We start from the raw sequence: 17,241 nt of genomic DNA, 5'->3' as shown, positions 1-17,241 counted from the left end.
CCTTGGGGGATCAAGTTGGGGATCCTGAAGTGATAAAATGGGATGAATATCAAAGAAGCCACCTTTGAAAGACATCTAGACTGGACATTAGGAAGCATTTCTTTATTGAGAAGGTGGTCAGACACTGGAACAGGCTTCCTAGAGAAGTGGTCAATGCCCCAAGCCTGTCTGTTTTTAAGAGCCGTTTGGACAATACCCTTAATAAAATGCTGCAATTTTGTCAGCCCTGAAGTGGTTAGGCAGTTGGACTAGATTATCATTGTAGGTCCCTTCTAACTGATAGTTTGTACTCTATCTATCTCTTCCAGATACATTACTGATACATGGAGAAGACAGTGATGTTCTGCAAGCCAACATTAAATTCTGGCAAAGCATCCTTTAGCCAGCTTCTCTGAGCAGTACTGTCAGTCAATCTGATGCCCTCATAGCCCAGAAAGATGTACTCCATATGAAGTGTGTCACTGCAGGATGGCTGTAGAGCCCTGGAGCCATGGCTATGGGTGAACGCTGTTGGGCATTGCAGCGAAGCAACTTGTGAAAATGCCATGAAGTGGTGCCACTTAACTGTGATAAAAGAAGTCACTATGGTGGAAAAGACTAGTCCTTCTCTATGTCACTTTATCCTAATGACTGGAACAGAGGCTTGGTCAGCTGCATCAGAAGTCAGCATGCTCTTCCCCAGAAAAAGGAAGATGTTGAGGAGACTAAGTGGTGCTTAGTGAAATGAGGCAGTGCAAGACCTGAAGCAAGTTTCTTCGGCTGAGTCATCTTGAAAGAGGATGCACATTTTGCAGAAACTCAAAACCATTTACAGTTAGCAGGATCCTCACAACGGCAGTGAGAAAGCAAACAAGGGAAGGAAAAGCCAAAGGGACACCACATCATCAGGCTAACCATGGGCTCTAGAGGTAAGACTGTGCATAGCCTGGCATACAACTGCAAGCTGCGGCAGAAAGTTGTAGCTGTGTCCCCTTCTTCTCAAATAGGGACTACTGGAGCAGGAGAAGATTTGGTTTCTAACTGCCCAAACATGCTGAGGGTATTCTTCATGGAATTGTAAGCTCAGTTGGCCTGAACTTCTGTTCTCCCAGGAGAGCTTTTTAGCTCATCATCAGCATTGAATTGTCTTGGAGCAGTGGCAGGGTTGACTTTCATCAGTTTAGAGGGCAAGCCTCTTACTGCACTGTATTTGATTACCACTTCAAGGCCTAAGAGATATACTGTGCAAAACCTCTTGGACAAATGTGCATTTCACCCTGCACATTTAAGGGAGATGAGTGTAACCTTTCTGTTAAATTGCATTTTATGCCCACAAGAGACAGCAATGTTTGATGAAGACTGCAGTATCCCCATTACTAAAAAGGAAATTTCTAATATCTCCTCATGCTATTGCACATAGTGGAGTGTTAATTGCTTATTGAAGTGCGCATGTTTCAGGCAAAACTTGCATGTTCACAACTGCCAGAGCATTGCATTCACTTAAGGAACAGCTATACTGAGATTTAGAGGCCACCCTGTATCGAGCTATGGTACATTTAGCTACACATCGTATACAGTAAATGCTGTGGAATCTAAAGCTAGGAAATTTGTCATAAGAGCATTCTGGGTGGCTTGTTTAAGTCAGAATTCTGGTCTTGAAAGCACTGTTTTATTTAAAATCAGAATGGCTCTGACAGTCAGTGTTAGTACGACAAAAATGTTCTGTGCTGATGTGATTTGATTTGGGGAACGAGGTTTGGGGAGATGAAGAAGGAAAAGAAGTGTAGAGATATATTCTTTTTGTGTCTGCAGTACCAGTAGTAGCTGGTGTCCACTTTGTCCACTCAACAAAAGCATGTCAGAGTTCAGCATCTCCTGTGAAAGGGTACAAGTTGTTCCTTGACTTGTCACCTTGGTTACCCTGGAGAGATCTGCAGCTCTGTCACCCTAACTTTTCTTCAAAAAGAAAATAGAAACAGCAGCAAATTCCTTCTGGTTCTGTTCTGTAGTCAATCTCCTTTGGAAGCAACTGCTGAGGTGCTCGGGAAAAAAGAAATCTTCCTACATTTGTCAGCATTAACTGCCCATACAGCACGATGCAATATTGAAGAAGCCGTTCTTTCTTCAGGCTCCCTAAGAGCGCAGTCATTGAGACTACTTGGACTGCAAAGGGTGAATATTTGCTTTCTGAGTTAAAATTGAATGTTTCAAAACCAAGTCAATGGAAAAAGCAGCCAAATCAGGAAAATTATGCTTACAAGGTGCAGATCTCCTGACTACATAAACCCATTAGATTGAATACATGGAAATCCTAATTCATAAACAAAATCAAATGGATATGCTCAGGAGTACTTCTGATTAAGTGTTTTGCCTCACACTGGGTAATAAACATTGTGCCTATTCAGACTTAATGGGCTGACTCCAATATCATACTCCCTCTTAATGGGGATATTTGGGGGGCAGCAAGAGAAAAAAAGTATGTATTTCTTCAAACCCAGCAGAGAGCACTCCTGCAATCCTATCACAGCCATATTACAAACATTTGCTCAGATTTCTGGCTGGTAAGTAGTTCTAGACAATTTTTGTACTTTTATACGCATACATTGAAGCCTAAAAAAACCACATCCACTTGGACTGCTCATATCTTAGCCATGTCACAGTTAATTCTGTAGTGATCCCAATAGCATATGGTGGATTAAAATATATCTCCCATAAAAGCATCCAGCCATAATCAAGGTTATCAAGTGCTGGAAAAGATTTTTTCTTTTTTTTTTTTTTTGCTCAGTAGTTTTTTAGAAGAGATTATCATTGTCAAAATTGTGTCCTTACTTCCTAACTTCATTTTTTTTTTTGGCTTCTTCTAGCCAGTTTTGCTTTTCTCTGCAAGATTAAATAATTCTTTAGTACTGCATATTTTCTCCCCAGGAAGATATTTATATTTTGTAATCTATTTACTTCTCAGTATTCTGTCTCATAAACTAAACAGATGATTGAGCTTTTAAGTGTTTTGCTATAAAGCATTTCTCTTCCCTTTCTCAAATCATTGCATCCTGTTTTTTAATATCCTTCCCAATTTTTCAACACCTGTTTTAAAATGTGCAGAGAAAAGCTGTTATATGAATTAGACTGATCAATGTCGTATACAGACATGAAGTCTTATCTCTGCTCTTGATTCCTTTCAGACTATTAGCTAATCACAAATGTCAAAGCAGTAGCCCAAGTTAATCACTGTTAGGTCATTACCTTCATCCTTCTGGTGTAACAGATTCCTCTGCATACAAGTGTTTCTGTGTGCTAAAGCCTGGCTTTTCCAACCCCACTGATAGGCTTGTTTGTGCAAGGGCAAAGGTCTCACCCCATGAGGGTATTCGGGAGCTTGGATCCCATGCACGGCCTGCAGAGTTTGTTCTTTACTCCCAGCAAAGTCTGGATAATTCTCCAACGTTTATAGCCTTGCATGATTAAAATGGGGTAATCAGATCTGCTGTCAGGATGTTAGCTGATCGCATCAAGCATTCAGAGGGCAATCGCACAGGCTTTGTCTAGACTAGGGTTTAAATGCGTGTCATTAGCACATATTAGCTGATACATTTTAAAAGTCTGATGCAGACAAAGCATAATGTGTTTAATGGGAAAAGCTGGCTGAGTTAGGCCCTTGGGCATTGACGTTGACACTGGTTTGTCTATTTTAGAGTTTTAGAATAAGTTAGCCAAGGGCTTGTCTGCAAAGACTCTAAGACCAGAAAGAAAGAGATTCATTCTCAAGTAGTTGCTCTGAAATAGCTCTATATAATAGTTTTATACACTTAACTAGGTAAGTTTTCTCTCTTTTATTTTCTTTTTTTTGTTTTGCTTTGTTTGTTACCTTCCTCTCTCTCCATATGAGAAGTATTACATTTAAAAATTAACCCTCCGGTGCATTTCTCTTTCCATCACTGCTCCTTGCTGAATACAGCTGATTAGCCTGCTCATGTCGGCGGAGGAGGTTGGAAAACTTGTATACTCCATAAATCTGTTTGCTGACGTTAAAAACTGACTTGCATGTCACAGAGGGGAGACATGGTACACTTGTGAGAGGAATGGGAGTGGAGCAACAGAAGACCATGAAATTAGATTAAAAATAGAGACTGGAGGGATTTTGTTAGAACCTGGCATTCCATCAAAAAGCCGCTCAAATCCCAAGACATCCCAGAAGCCTGTTATAAACTAAGAGGGGGAACAGGGAAGAAAAGAGATAAGATTTCAGAGTAAAAGTAATTATAAAGTATATGGTGGTATTGAATGCATGAGAGTTTGTGAGTTTCCTCAGCTGGTTCTGCGCATGGAGTCAGCTTGAGCGGATGTTGTGTCTGAGCCTCTCTAAAGGGGAACCTTCCAAAATCAGTCTGCAGTTGGCTCTATCCCAGAAATGAGCTCCTCAAATAATACAAACTTACAATGACAGAGGAGTCCCCCTGCAAGAAAAATCTGCATCTCTACCTCTACAGTTCACTGGTTGATAAAGAATGGTGATGTTAGCAAAACAATTTTTCTTCTCCTTGAAGGCTAGCAAGGACATACATCATTCATAGAAAGCAAATATTTACCAGGTAGTCAAAAGCCATTTCAGTATGTCATTTCCACCCCTCTGCTTTGACTGGCTGTCACCTTGTTAGAACTTCTCACTTAGTTAGATGGAGAAAAAAAAGCTGAAGACTCATAAGGGTGAAATCTACACTTTGTCTTCAGAAGATGAACAGCCATGGATAAATACCATGCCACCAGTCCAAGGCTAATTTGTCTAATAAAGAATCACAAGTCAGGAACTGTTTTGCAGAATGATACTGGAAACTTGTTTTGTACAATAAAGCATATCAACAGAGAAGGAAGCCAGAGGGTGGCTCAACAGCACAAGTTTTCTAAAACACATTTCCTACTCTGAGAGGTTCTTGATTGACAGCTCTGGAAACAGGTGTTTTATTTGTGCACAGGGCAGGACAGGGAAGGCATTTAATATTGACCTGGCAGAGGTTTACAGAAATCACCTGCCATGTCTTTTCCATCCCTGTGACGTCCTTGCCTCATCTGTGCAAACTGCAGAGGAAGGAGACATCTCGAGAGGCCACAGAACTTCTGCTAATTTAAACATTCATTTCAGGGCTGGATTTTAATCTCTCATCTATAAAATTAATTCCTACTGTCCTAGTAAGAAATTATCCAGTGACTGAGGATGGAAGGCATGCACTGGTGATCCTATTCTTCCCCCTCAACCTTCACGATGAGCAAGAAGATTTGGAAGTACATAGCTGGCAAAGAGGTTCATCCTATTAGAAACACAGAAAAGGAGCGCATACTATGTTCACACAGAATGTTGAGGGATGATTTTTAAGTCTAAAGAAAACCCCTGTAGTTTATAGCTGTGAGATGCTCCTAAAACAGAGGTTAGTACAGGGAAATGGAGCAGCAATAAAAAAAAGTGTTGTCTTTTATGAGCACTTTTCTACTTTTCCTCTTTGAAGAGATTTCAGTATGGAGGCTGAAATCCACATTGTTTCAAAGGTTTACAGTCAAGAGCAGGAATAACATTTGATTTACAGCCTTTCTTCGATTTTTGTGGTCCATGCAGTTCAAATATCTGAAGAAAAACAAGAAGTGCATTCCCAGGTGAAATGGAACTGGGCAGTCATTTACACATCAGCTCTGCAGTGCAAAGCTTTTTATTTACAGCAATAAAACATGGGCAGATGGTCAAGAGTTCAATGATGTATATTGGTCATGAAACCAGGAAGAAATCTGTACATGTTCAGGAATCAGACTTCAGATTTTTGTTTGTCTTTCAAGAACAATGAGATTTCTGCCATAACACAGCCTTGTCAAAGACAATGGAGGGTAAACTGGATGGATCTGGGCAAAGAGCACTAATCGAAAGCTAACTAGTGATGTGACTGTCACACAGTACTCTGCAGAGATATTGACATTAGCAGTGAACAGGCTAGTTTGGCCACAGGAGACATCATAGCTGTGTTTGTACAGCCTCCATCCAGCTCAATACACTCTAGTTAATGCTCCCAGGTTAAGTGATTTGGTACTGTCTGGGCTGTCTTTTCCTGGATTCACTTCTACATGTTTTCTTCTTCTGAAAAGTTTACTTTGGATAGTTCAAGCCTTGTTTCAGGCAGTTAAGCTGCACTGTTGACAGGAAAATATGAATTATCTGCAGCAAAAATGGGTGGATCCTAATTGCAAAAAGAACCTGGACACCTTTTTCCTAAATTTGCTAAAAGCCTTGAAATTACTTTATTTGTCAATTTCCAAAGGAGATGGAGCACCAGAAATGTTTCCAGAAATAACCAGAATAAGGGTTCTGCTCCCAGACACATTTGGCTTGTACCTGTCCCAAGTTCCCCAATCCAAGCATGCAAGAACATTCAGAGGACAGAAAAAGCTGTTCAGAGTTTAAGCCATGTAAGTAATTCAAAGCTTTGGGAGGGTTACAAAAAGGTCCCTTGCGGGCAATCCCAAGATCAATCCTACTGTTCTTCTGTGTAACTAATCTAAAGCAAGGTTTTCATTAACTCTCTTCATTTGATGCATTGTGAAAGAAACTGAATGAGAATCTTTAGGCTGGCAAAAAAAAGCAACAAAAAATCCCACAAAAGCCCAGCTAAACAACATACATCAATAGCTGAGTAACAAAGAAAATAACTCTTGATACACAAAGTCTCAGTTTTGCAGCTAAGCAGGAGATGGACAAGTTCAAAGCTGTACATGAGAACCAAGACTCTTCTCCCAACAGAGATGTTGGGAAACTGCCATTTTGTGCCATGTCATAAAAGTATGACTCACTACTAAAAAGTTCTTGTTGATCACAGATGTATTACATGACAATGTAATACATCTTGGACTTGGACTAAGCCACAGCCCCTTGACTGTCACAAGCTGTCACAAGATAAATACACAAGCAAGGGAATCTGTGACCCAAACCATTATTAAAGCTACTTAGCAACACTCCAAAAACCAGCCAGACAGTGCATGTTTCTTACTAAGAATTTGCTTTAAAATGACATCAATACCAGGATTTTCACTAGAATGTGGACATAGAGCTAAAGATGTGAGAGATGTTAGTCACTCAATAGACTTCACAGAATACCTTGTGACTGCAGGCATTTACCACTTCATGCTGTAGTCCAGAAAGCAGAGCCTAATTTTCCCTTCTCCAAGTGAGCACTTCATCTGCTCAACTGTTGGATAAGCAAGATCCCACACTGCCCCAGTTTCCACCACTCTGTGCAAGATTTTATCCATTCAACGTGTTCTCAGGGTATCTGACATACCGATCCCGTAGTTGCAGCTGCAGGTACACACCACACTGCTCAGCACTTTTAAGGCCACTGCTGGGTTTTCAGAGTCTTCAGATGTCTTTGTGGCATACGTTTGCATTGCTGTGATTGATAACAATGGTCCTCTGAATTCAAAGTCTGTGACTCACTCACTTGCATTCTGCACAACATAGAGAAACACAAGTCCTTGAAGTGTAGCACATGGATGGGTAGGGCATTCTTCTTGGTCTTCTAAGGAGGCCTCTGTTCTGGTCTTCTTAATCCAGCCTTTACCCGCTCTCATCTTATCTACAGATTGGTGTGGGTCTGTGTATATGTCTGTGTGAGGTCTCAAGACCATTCAAGTGGACTACAACTTTTTATCTCCTCAGCACATCACATCTTTTAATTTGTTCACTTTATAATTTTTGTTTGCTTTACTGGAAGTCATATGGGTAGAGGGGCATCGCAAAAAGAAAAATAATCTACATGTAAATGGCAACCCATCTAATTTACAAAGAAGTAAGGAACAAGCAATTGCAATTGAGAACCTATAAAGATTTATATAAAAGCATAGTATGAAATAATATGCATGAGATATGAAAAGCTACCTACTCAGAGTCGTTTTGTCCTTATGGACCAAAAGCTACCAGTTACTTAAATTTTTGTTCAAACACAAGAAAGAAGAAACCTGAACTATGGTGTCTGGGTGAGACCGTGGATTACCAATACCTAGCTTCAGGCACTGACACTACTACAGACACTACTACAGTACCTAACTTCAAGAGAGCAAGTGTGACTCAAGGCTTCTGCTGTATGACTGAGGAAGCAGCTACACAACCTCTGTCTAGCATATGGCACGTAGGGGCAGAGTCCAGCCTTTGCTCAACAGGTTCCATGTAAAAAGGGCTAGACCTTGCCTTCACAGTACAGCCATGCTGAAGAAGGAGAAATAGTTTTCACCTTTCACTCAGAACACTGTTTTTCAGGAATCATGACAGGGTGCGTGATACTGCAGTTAGCTGAGGAGGAACAAGTATGGGGAAAGTGCACTTGGTCTTCACCACAGGTAGCTGCTAGAAAATCAAGGGTTACAATATCCAGCCAATGACAACTTATTCAAAAGTCTGTCAACAGAGCTGGAGCTTGTCAGTGGTGGTTACTTTATCTCGTGCCAGTTTAGGCTCTCAAGCAGACAGATCTAGTTCTCAGTACAGTCCAAAGCCCTGCATTAAGCACCTCATTGAGGGGGTGCTGAATTTGGTGGACTCATCTTCAGCTGTGGCTCAACAGAAATGCTAGACCACAGCTTGTTGGCCTACATAGAGACTTCTGATTTTACTGAAACAAGGGAACAACTGGTGAATATTGCCACTTCAAGTAGGGGTTTCAGTGGTAGGGACCGCGATTGCTCCTAAGTCTGCAGAGCACCACTTTGCTGCTTCTGCCCCCTGAAAGCAACATTCCTCTGGGAAGGGATCAGTCAGCAGAGAAAGCTGCCACTCCTGACACAGTGATTTATTCACAACACTTACAAAGAGGCAAGTCACACAAAGGTCATGGTGATGCAAACAAAGTAAATATTTTACTATCATGTATGTGGTGAATAATAACGCCAGCCATTCTAGAATAGAGGAGAGGAAAGGAAAACATAAATTTCCCCTTGCTTATAATTTATTTAATGATCAGAATCAGAGGAAAATGAAGCTGAGAGGGCGTGGTTAGGAGAGGACTTCCTTGATTAAAGTTTTTTCTCCTTCCCTATCCCAGCCTTACATACAAAATGCAACATATGTAATAGATGTATAAATGAGCAAAACCTGTAGTGCATACCAAACCTCCAATCCAATAATTTGTATTTGAATGTTTTAGCAAAAACTATGACTACAAACACTTCACAGACTAATTTTCAGATTCATGAGTTTTTGCTTGGTTTGCCTGCATGTTCTCCGAGCACTGTGACAAAAAAAATATGTCCTTTCTTGCACTGAAACGTAACACAGACGCGTGTCAAACTACTTTCGTATGGGCTTAAGCATACTTCCTCTTTCTGCTTTTTGTAGATTCATACATATTAGACACACATCTTTGGGTTTTAATTATAAAATTAATGTAGACAGCAACCAGAAATAAAGCTGACAAATCTAATTTCCTATGTAACTCAATATCATCTGAGTATCTCTGAGGAGGAAAAGAAAAAGAAAATATGTCCAAGGAGCTACAAGAATGTTTCTAAAGGGACAAATTAAAAAATTAAACAAAGTAAAAAGTTGATCAGATTAATAGAGGACCATTTCCTCATGTCAAATTTCATATTCATCCCCAGCCAGGGGAATGTGGTAGTATTTTAAACATGAAAATGACTTTTCATGCTGATTTCTATCATCTCAGACACTTAAGGGCAAACAACTATATAGATATACATCATAAATGCATCTTAAAAAAAAAGTTTCTAAAAATAGTTGTTCAATGACCCTATACTGTGTTGTGCCAGCTCAAACCATGTAAACTCCATCCTAATCCTTACATTTAACCTAAATCATTTTCAAAGGGATTGACCTGTCCCAAGTATTGACAGAAAAAGAGGATTGCTGTAAGGTAAGCGGAGAAAGCTGTCGAGTGACCAGTCACAGCCATGATGAGACCTGCACTGATGTGGAAGGGGCATAGGTAGCTTTCATGTCCCAAAACAAAATGTCATAGATACACAGAGATAATCCTGGACATACAAAAGATAAACAAATTTAAACATGAAAATACAATGCCAGCCAGCAGCTGTTTTTGTTCCCAGGAGCAGGTCAGGAAATACCAATAAACCCTGAGAGAACAATGTAGTTAGCTAAACAGGAATTTGAACGCAAACTTAGATTTAGTGAGGCATTTTTTTAATTCCACTTATTATCCCTTAATGAATGTTTCTTCCATTAATTTATTCTGTTTCATGAAAGCATAGAATGATAAAATTGTTTGGGTTGGAAGGGACCTTAAAGATCATCTAGTTCTAACCCCCTGCCATGGGCAGGGACACCTTCCACTAGACCAGGTTGCTCCAAGCCCTGTCCAACGTAGCCTTGAACACTGCCAGGGATGGGGCAGCCACAACTTCTCTGGCCAACTTGTGCCAGCGTCTCATCACCCTTATAGTGAACAATTTTCTTCTTTAGCTTTCCTAAGCTGATCCCTGGCTGCTTGAGCAATTTCTCTGTATTCCTCGCAGGCTACCTGCCCTTGCTTTTACCCTCTGTAGGCTTAATTTTTGTGTTTGAGCTTGTTTGTGTTTAGCTCCTTTTGGAAACTAATGGAAAATCTTGGCATCTGCTGTGTTATGTGCAGCAAGGAGTTACACAACTAGGCTGTTCACTGTGAAGAAGTCTGGTTTAAAAACCAGGAAGATTAATTTGATATTTCCTACTTTTATTGTAAGAGGAAAAGACTTCAAAATTAGTTGATCTACCCAAATCTGTTATAATGACTGGTCACTGAACTGCTGTCAAAATTCATGCTTCAAGTCAGCCTTACAGCTTGATAGAGTACAGCTCTTCTTGGCAAAAGCAGAGGTCCCAAGCACAACCGCCTTGTCCTCAGCAGGGGGATAATCTCTTACAGTAGCGGTATTTTTGCATCCATTGAAGGAAGACTTGCTGACGATGTGCTGCTGGGAAGAGTAGGTGGTGATCAAACCTTCATTAGGCAGTCTGAGGATTAATAGATTAACAGACATGGTCTGGAGATGAATCTTAGCACTTATATATCAGCTGCAGAGAGGCTTCAGTCATTTTCAGCAATTTCTGCTCCACTCAGTCATCATGGCCAAAGGTTGTTATGCTTTTTACATCCACATGTACACCAGAAATGACTCAACCCTGTAATATAAGCAGGTCTTCCACCCAGCATCAGCAGTGTCATCCCATGTAAAGATAGTCTGATCAACGAACGTGATTTTAATGGCAGGTCTGGATGCAACTGGACATAGTAGGTCAGTATAAAAAACATGTTACAATGCTGGCGTCAAGTTACTGCCTCCTAAATAGGCTGATCACAACCTAACCGTTATCAATATGCTTGTTTGAACTAGTCCAAACATGCAGGATAGACTAAGTGTTTCCTTTCTCAAAATAACAATATACAATATACAATAAATTGTAAAACAAACAGTTCTGTAAGGATTCAGTATATCGAGATACAAAGGTCAGACTTTAGTCTCCAGAGAAGTTGGTATCCTTCTCCACTGCCCTCCATAGAGAAGCAAGTATCTCAGTTCAGTGAGGAAAACTGAAGGATTAGGCTCAGAGAGCTGTGGAAGAAACTCACAAAGCTCTTGCCAGGGCCACAAGTCAACTGAGAAATATCTTCATGATACAGTGCTCTCTGAAGCCCTCAGCTCTCTTCTGAAGAACTGAGTTGGAGCTAGTCTATGGACTGCCCAGTACTCCAACTCAGTAATGTGCGCCGAGCACCTTGTCCTGTCTAAACCAGACTGGAAAATAAACATAGAGTGGCTCAGCAGCCTTGAGACAAAGATAAGAAGCTTGCTGGTCTGCTTCTTCCCTTCTCCTTGGAAAGGGATTCTGGGATCTGAACCTTACTGCCCAGTGTTCCCTTGTGCATGAGCAGTCAGGCCATGGAACAGCAACCAGTTTCTCTCACACTGCAATGTCTTTCAGGTAATCTCCAAACCCATCTATGTGTATAAGGAGCAAGTCAGAGAGACACAAGAGAAGCATTTGCTAACCTCGTTCAAAGACATGTAGGTTCTGCAAAGGGTGAGGCTCCAGTTTACACTCCCAAAGGTACAGGCTGGTGTGTGAGCAGAGTGCCTATGTTCCCACTACAGGCACTAACCTAGGCTGAAAGAATCTGCAGGGCTATTCAGCTACCCAGATGTAGATGCCTGCTTTAGGGAGAGGTACACAATCCAGCTAGCTGAGTGGCTCCCCAGACTCCACTCACCAGGAGTATGATAGCAGCTTAGTCATCCTCATTGCTGACACCTACCAGATCATCTGCCTAAGATTTAGCTTAGGCTATTGTCGACTGCATTTACCTGCCAAAGTCAAGGTGGAAATTAAGACCCAGAATTCCTACTTTATTCTCTGGTCTGTAAAAACATTAATATCATCCATAGCCAAAAAGTGCTTGTAGCTTTTCGCCTATGAGCCTCGATAACTTTCCAATCACTCCTTTATCTCATACAGTATCACTCTGAGTTGTGCATGAATGTACTTGGGCTCTAACATGCAAAACTTTTCAGATTCTTGTAACAGCTTTCATTTGGAAGTGGAATTTATGCAAGTGTGTGTTAATGATTTGGCATCTTAAAGGAGTTATTTTGAGTGCTATCTTTAACTTCATTACCATTAAATTATTCTAAAGAGATTCTGGCAGCTTGTGGCCTAATGCTTTGAACCAATTTAAAAATTCATATGTAGAGTTTGTGATAATCCACAGTCAAGAGGACATTTCAACAATGGGAACCAATTAAGCAGCTTTTGGGAGATCAAGAGGTGTTTACGTCAGTTATACAATGTTGATCTTTTCCTACATCTTTTCTGCACAGAGTGAATTGGCAATCAAAACTTGAACAGGTGGAAACCCATCACAAATATCTAAATCATTTGGTAAAACACAATCCACACAGCCTTTAATTTGCAAGTAATTACTGCCACATGCACATAGTAAAGCTGGAAAGCTTCTAGAAATCAAGTTCCATTTGAACAGTCAATCCCAGATGGTTTCCACTCCTAAAGACCATAACAGAAAACAGCATCTTGAGAGAAACATTAATCTCCAATAATTTGGCTGTGCCCTGTAAGGTCAGCATGCGGCCAGCCCAAATCTCAAGACTGTATTCCTTTTCCCTTATAGAAGTGATAGAAAAGGAAAAAATCAGGGAATGATGGTCTTAATCTTTTATGTGATCCTAACATTGGCTATAGGGGCTACTAGTGCTAGGAGTTTTTAATTGGAAAATTTGGGCAACATAGTTATTCCACACACACTGTCCTAATAAATGTTATCCTTATCCAGTGCTGCACTGAACCACTGCAAGGGAAAAGGAAATACAGACAACTTAATGTACAGGTAGATTCACCCATAGGTTAATGCAGTCAGAGTAGTCTTTTAGCTACTGACCAGGAGATCAATGACTTATTCTGATCAATAACCACTGAGAATCTTCGATGTTTTCAGAAATAGGGGGTAAAGGAAACATCTTTAAAGGTAAGATCCTTGCTTTCTGTGGTGTTTTCTTAATTAGAAGAAACCTTGGCTTTCTAAACCTGATTTTGGGGGTTAAGGGAAATGTAAAGGGCAATTCTGATACTTACATGAACATGTTATTTTCCTGTCATACATTCCAACATCTTCTGAGGCTTTGCTAAGCACTTTAAAGTTATTGTGGGATAGGGGACAATTGGTATTACCACTATAAAATCTTCCCTTCAGTTCTCTACAGCATGAATCAGAAGTATAAATTGCTGTGCCTAAGTGGGAGAAGCAAGAAATAGACTGATCCCACTGGAAAGATAAGTGACTGGAAATGAGCCCAAAAATTTGTGTTTAGGAGTCTCAAAGCTGGAATACTGCTAGAGTGGATTACCAGGGAAACCAGCAATGAGTAGGAACCAGAGCCTAAACATCTGACTCTGTTTGCCTGGCATATATTTTGGAGAGATGCACTGTGCATAAAGACCTCAGATTTACTTTACCACACATCTCAATAAAGAGATATTTTCTACTAAATTGCTGTAGAACATAATTTCTCAGTGGTTCAACCTTTGATTTCTTAGGAGTAGTGTGCTCCTCTGTACATCCAATGACCCTGAGTTACAGCAAACAGCATCTTTTTGCCTATCTGAACACACTGGTGTGGTGAAAGAGGGAAGAAGGAGGAATCTGTGCCAGTTTAACTCCTATTCCTTATTTACAGTGACACAGGCCGCAATACATGTCTTCCTCTGGCCAGTGATGGAGGTAGAATGCTCAACTGCCCTATATTTCCTCGTTTGAAAAATATTGCCTGTGAATCAGCCTCTTTCCAGCAGACAATTATAGCAACAGCACCCCCTTGCCATCTCCCCCTCTCCATCTTTCCACTTGCCGAAAAAAGAATCCTGCTACTTTTATATATCTGTATTTTCTAAATCCCTGCCACAGCTTCTGGGTTTTGCATCTTCAGCTGGCCTTCAATCACACCTTCAAGGGTTTTTTTCCTTACATTTACAAGAACTGTAAATATATTCCAGAGAAGTGTCTTAAAAACCACCAAAGACCCTGAGATGATAAGCCCAGATATGTGCCTGTGTACACACAGGCACACACGCAACTTCTCTGCAATCTAATCTGCCCTAATTCTGAGAAACTAACTTCTAATCCTCCTCCACATTCACACATATTCTAATGCACTCCCTCTTGTACAAATTCACCCCCTCCCACACTGACATATATATTTTCTCTCTCCTTCACCACTCTGTTTGCCTCTGAGCTAAATTACTCTACTGTGGAAATTGCCATCAGCAATTTTCACCCTTTGCTGCTCTTTCAAGGAGTTTATGCAGTGGTGCAGTCATGATGTTCAATTAGCTGCTTGATATTTTTTGAGCTTTTTTCCAATTATTTGCACCCATATGTTACAGGGCAGCTGTGTTTCTCATGCCACCTCCATGGACCTAGGGGCATGGACTGAACTGGATGAGGTTGAACTTTCATGTTGATTACTTACTCAGGCTCAAATGGATGTTTTGGGAATGACATAGCTCCCATTATAAGGTCTCTGTAAACTCATGTGTGGTGCACGCTTGCATTTTGTGGGAAGAAGGTTAGTTCAGAGGCTGAAGCGGTGTCCTAGGAATCTGAAGTACACTCAGATCTTGATGCTATTACTGAGGGAATAAGATGTCCTTCTGGGCTTTTTTGCTAAAGCATGTAGCACCACCCAGCTGCTTGCTCCCATCCTCACAGCTCATGGTAAACAGTGTGATGAATGGGGTGAACACTGTGAGGCTGTTTCAGGGTACAGTCAGATCCAGACACGCCCCATGAGGACACTGCATGATTCCCTGGTCAGAGATGTGAGAGTGGCTGTGATCCATTTTCCCTACATACAAGCTTGAAAGGAAGTGAGAAGGTGCCGGCTGAATTAATGGCTTGAGCTCTTGACCCCTTATGACTTTCGCCATGAGGTGGCCATGAGAAAAGTCTTCTAACTCTTCTGCACTTAAGTTTCTCAGATATAGCACTTTCTAACACATGGAGAAATTTTGAGGATAAACACATAAAAGACTGTGGGCCACTATCATGCTACAGTAACAAAGAATACGGTGTCTGCAGAGCTCTGAGATGCTGTAGAACCAGTTGGTGATAGAATCACACCATCATCTACACAGTTTGATGAGCTGAACAAGCCCTAGGAGACAGTTCTTTCCTTGGTTTTTTTTTTTTTTTTTTTTTACTTTAAAGCCAGTCCGTTAGATTTATTCTTTGTGAATCACAAAATATAAACAAATGCATGTATATGAGCAGGCTTAATGGAGAAAAAGTGCTGTGGTTTGACAAAGTACATGAATCTTTATTTCACATTAAAATGGTGAGTCCTTCATATTGATTATTCCCAGGCAATAACCTTGGTGGTTATATCTAAGTAGCTGAGCCTCAGCACTCAGTTGCTGAAGGAAGAATAGTTGGGAAAAAAAATTTCTCACCCAAGGGCATGTCAAGGCAGTAGGAATTTAGGGAAACTATAGCTTCTTGGAAGTGTAGATTAATATCTAGTGATTTCTTTCAAATAAGTTTCCACTGACATTACCTGTTCATCCCCACCCCCCATGAAAATCTTGTGCTGCCAGAAACAGCTTTTTGTTCTTGAGAAATGCTGATTTTGTGGGAAGTGAAGGGAACCTTTACTCAGCTGTTCTGATCTTTCAAGTAAATATTTATTTATTTTCTGTATGAAGTTATAAAGTTTCTTGGGAATACAGATAATGTAGCAGGAGGCAAAGTAATTACTGTAATTTTGCCTGTGCTTTTGGAAAATAATCCATCTGATAAGCACCCCATTTACATTTTATGAATTGCACAGCTCAGCATATGAGCATCTTAACTAGATGCATACAGTCCCTGTTTATCAAATACTATTATTCTCATGCTAACAGAAGTACTTGTCTTGGCCTTTTTGCTTTTCAAAGACCATGTGATTAAGATGTTGTTTACACTAAGCATGCCTTGCATCCATTTCTTGAGGGAACAGGCATCGTTGATGCTCAGAGGTGCTCTCTGAGGGTTAGCAATGCTTTGAAACAGGGAAGAAGAACTGCAGCCCATCAGGACAGCCAGACACCAAACAGCTGCCCCTTTTTTTCAGCATAGCTTGCAGAGACACAAAAGCAGGTCCCAAACCCCTCTTCACTCTGGGAAAGGGATGGTACAAGCATCCAACCAGTTCTTTTCCTTCATCTTTCTATAGGTTTATTTTCTAGCAGAGGGAAATATCAATACCTCTGATTTTCTGGGGATAAATAGGAAGACTCTGAAGGAAAACCTCATTAATTCCCTGTGCTACAGAAGACATCAAGTAAGACATTCTTTAGGACATGAAGTGACAGACTGCAGGGAGGAGGGAATGAGAAATGGCCTAGCAACCATGTCTGCCAGTTAGCCTGAGGACAGTCAGTTCCCATCAACATGAATGAGGACTGAAGGCACTCAGCACCTTCCATGATTAAGGCCAAAATGAAAGCAGCCTCTCTCATCAAAATTGCACCACCTTCCTGCTTCCCAAAAGGCAAGTTAATTTGTTAAGAATTTGCTATCCTCGGCAGTTGTTTCCAACTGAGCTCTTTTGACCTCCCTTTCTATCATTTGATGGGAGAGCAAGACGTGTGCACACCAGCTAAGAGCTTCCGGGCACTTCAAAGGCAGCCCATGGCTACTGCCATTGCCCACACCCTGTTTTTTCCTGAGGAAAATT

General features: G+C 40.8%; 1 protein-coding gene across 2 annotated transcripts in view; it reads right to left on the bottom strand.

Annotated features, from left to right (window-relative positions):
• DNAJC15 (DnaJ heat shock protein family (Hsp40) member C15) overlaps positions 1–17,241 on the bottom strand; it is an 81,825-nt gene that overhangs the window by 5,656 nt on the left and 58,928 nt on the right. The window lies entirely within an intron of this gene.

The sequence above is a fragment of the Strigops habroptila genome, chromosome 2 (genome assembly GCF_004027225.2).
Source record: "Strigops habroptila isolate Jane chromosome 2, bStrHab1.2.pri, whole genome shotgun sequence".
Taxonomy (NCBI): Eukaryota; Metazoa; Chordata; class Aves; order Psittaciformes; family Psittacidae; genus Strigops; species Strigops habroptila.
The sequence above is the reverse complement of the archived record's forward strand: the minus strand, read 5'-3'. Positions and strand labels throughout refer to the sequence as shown.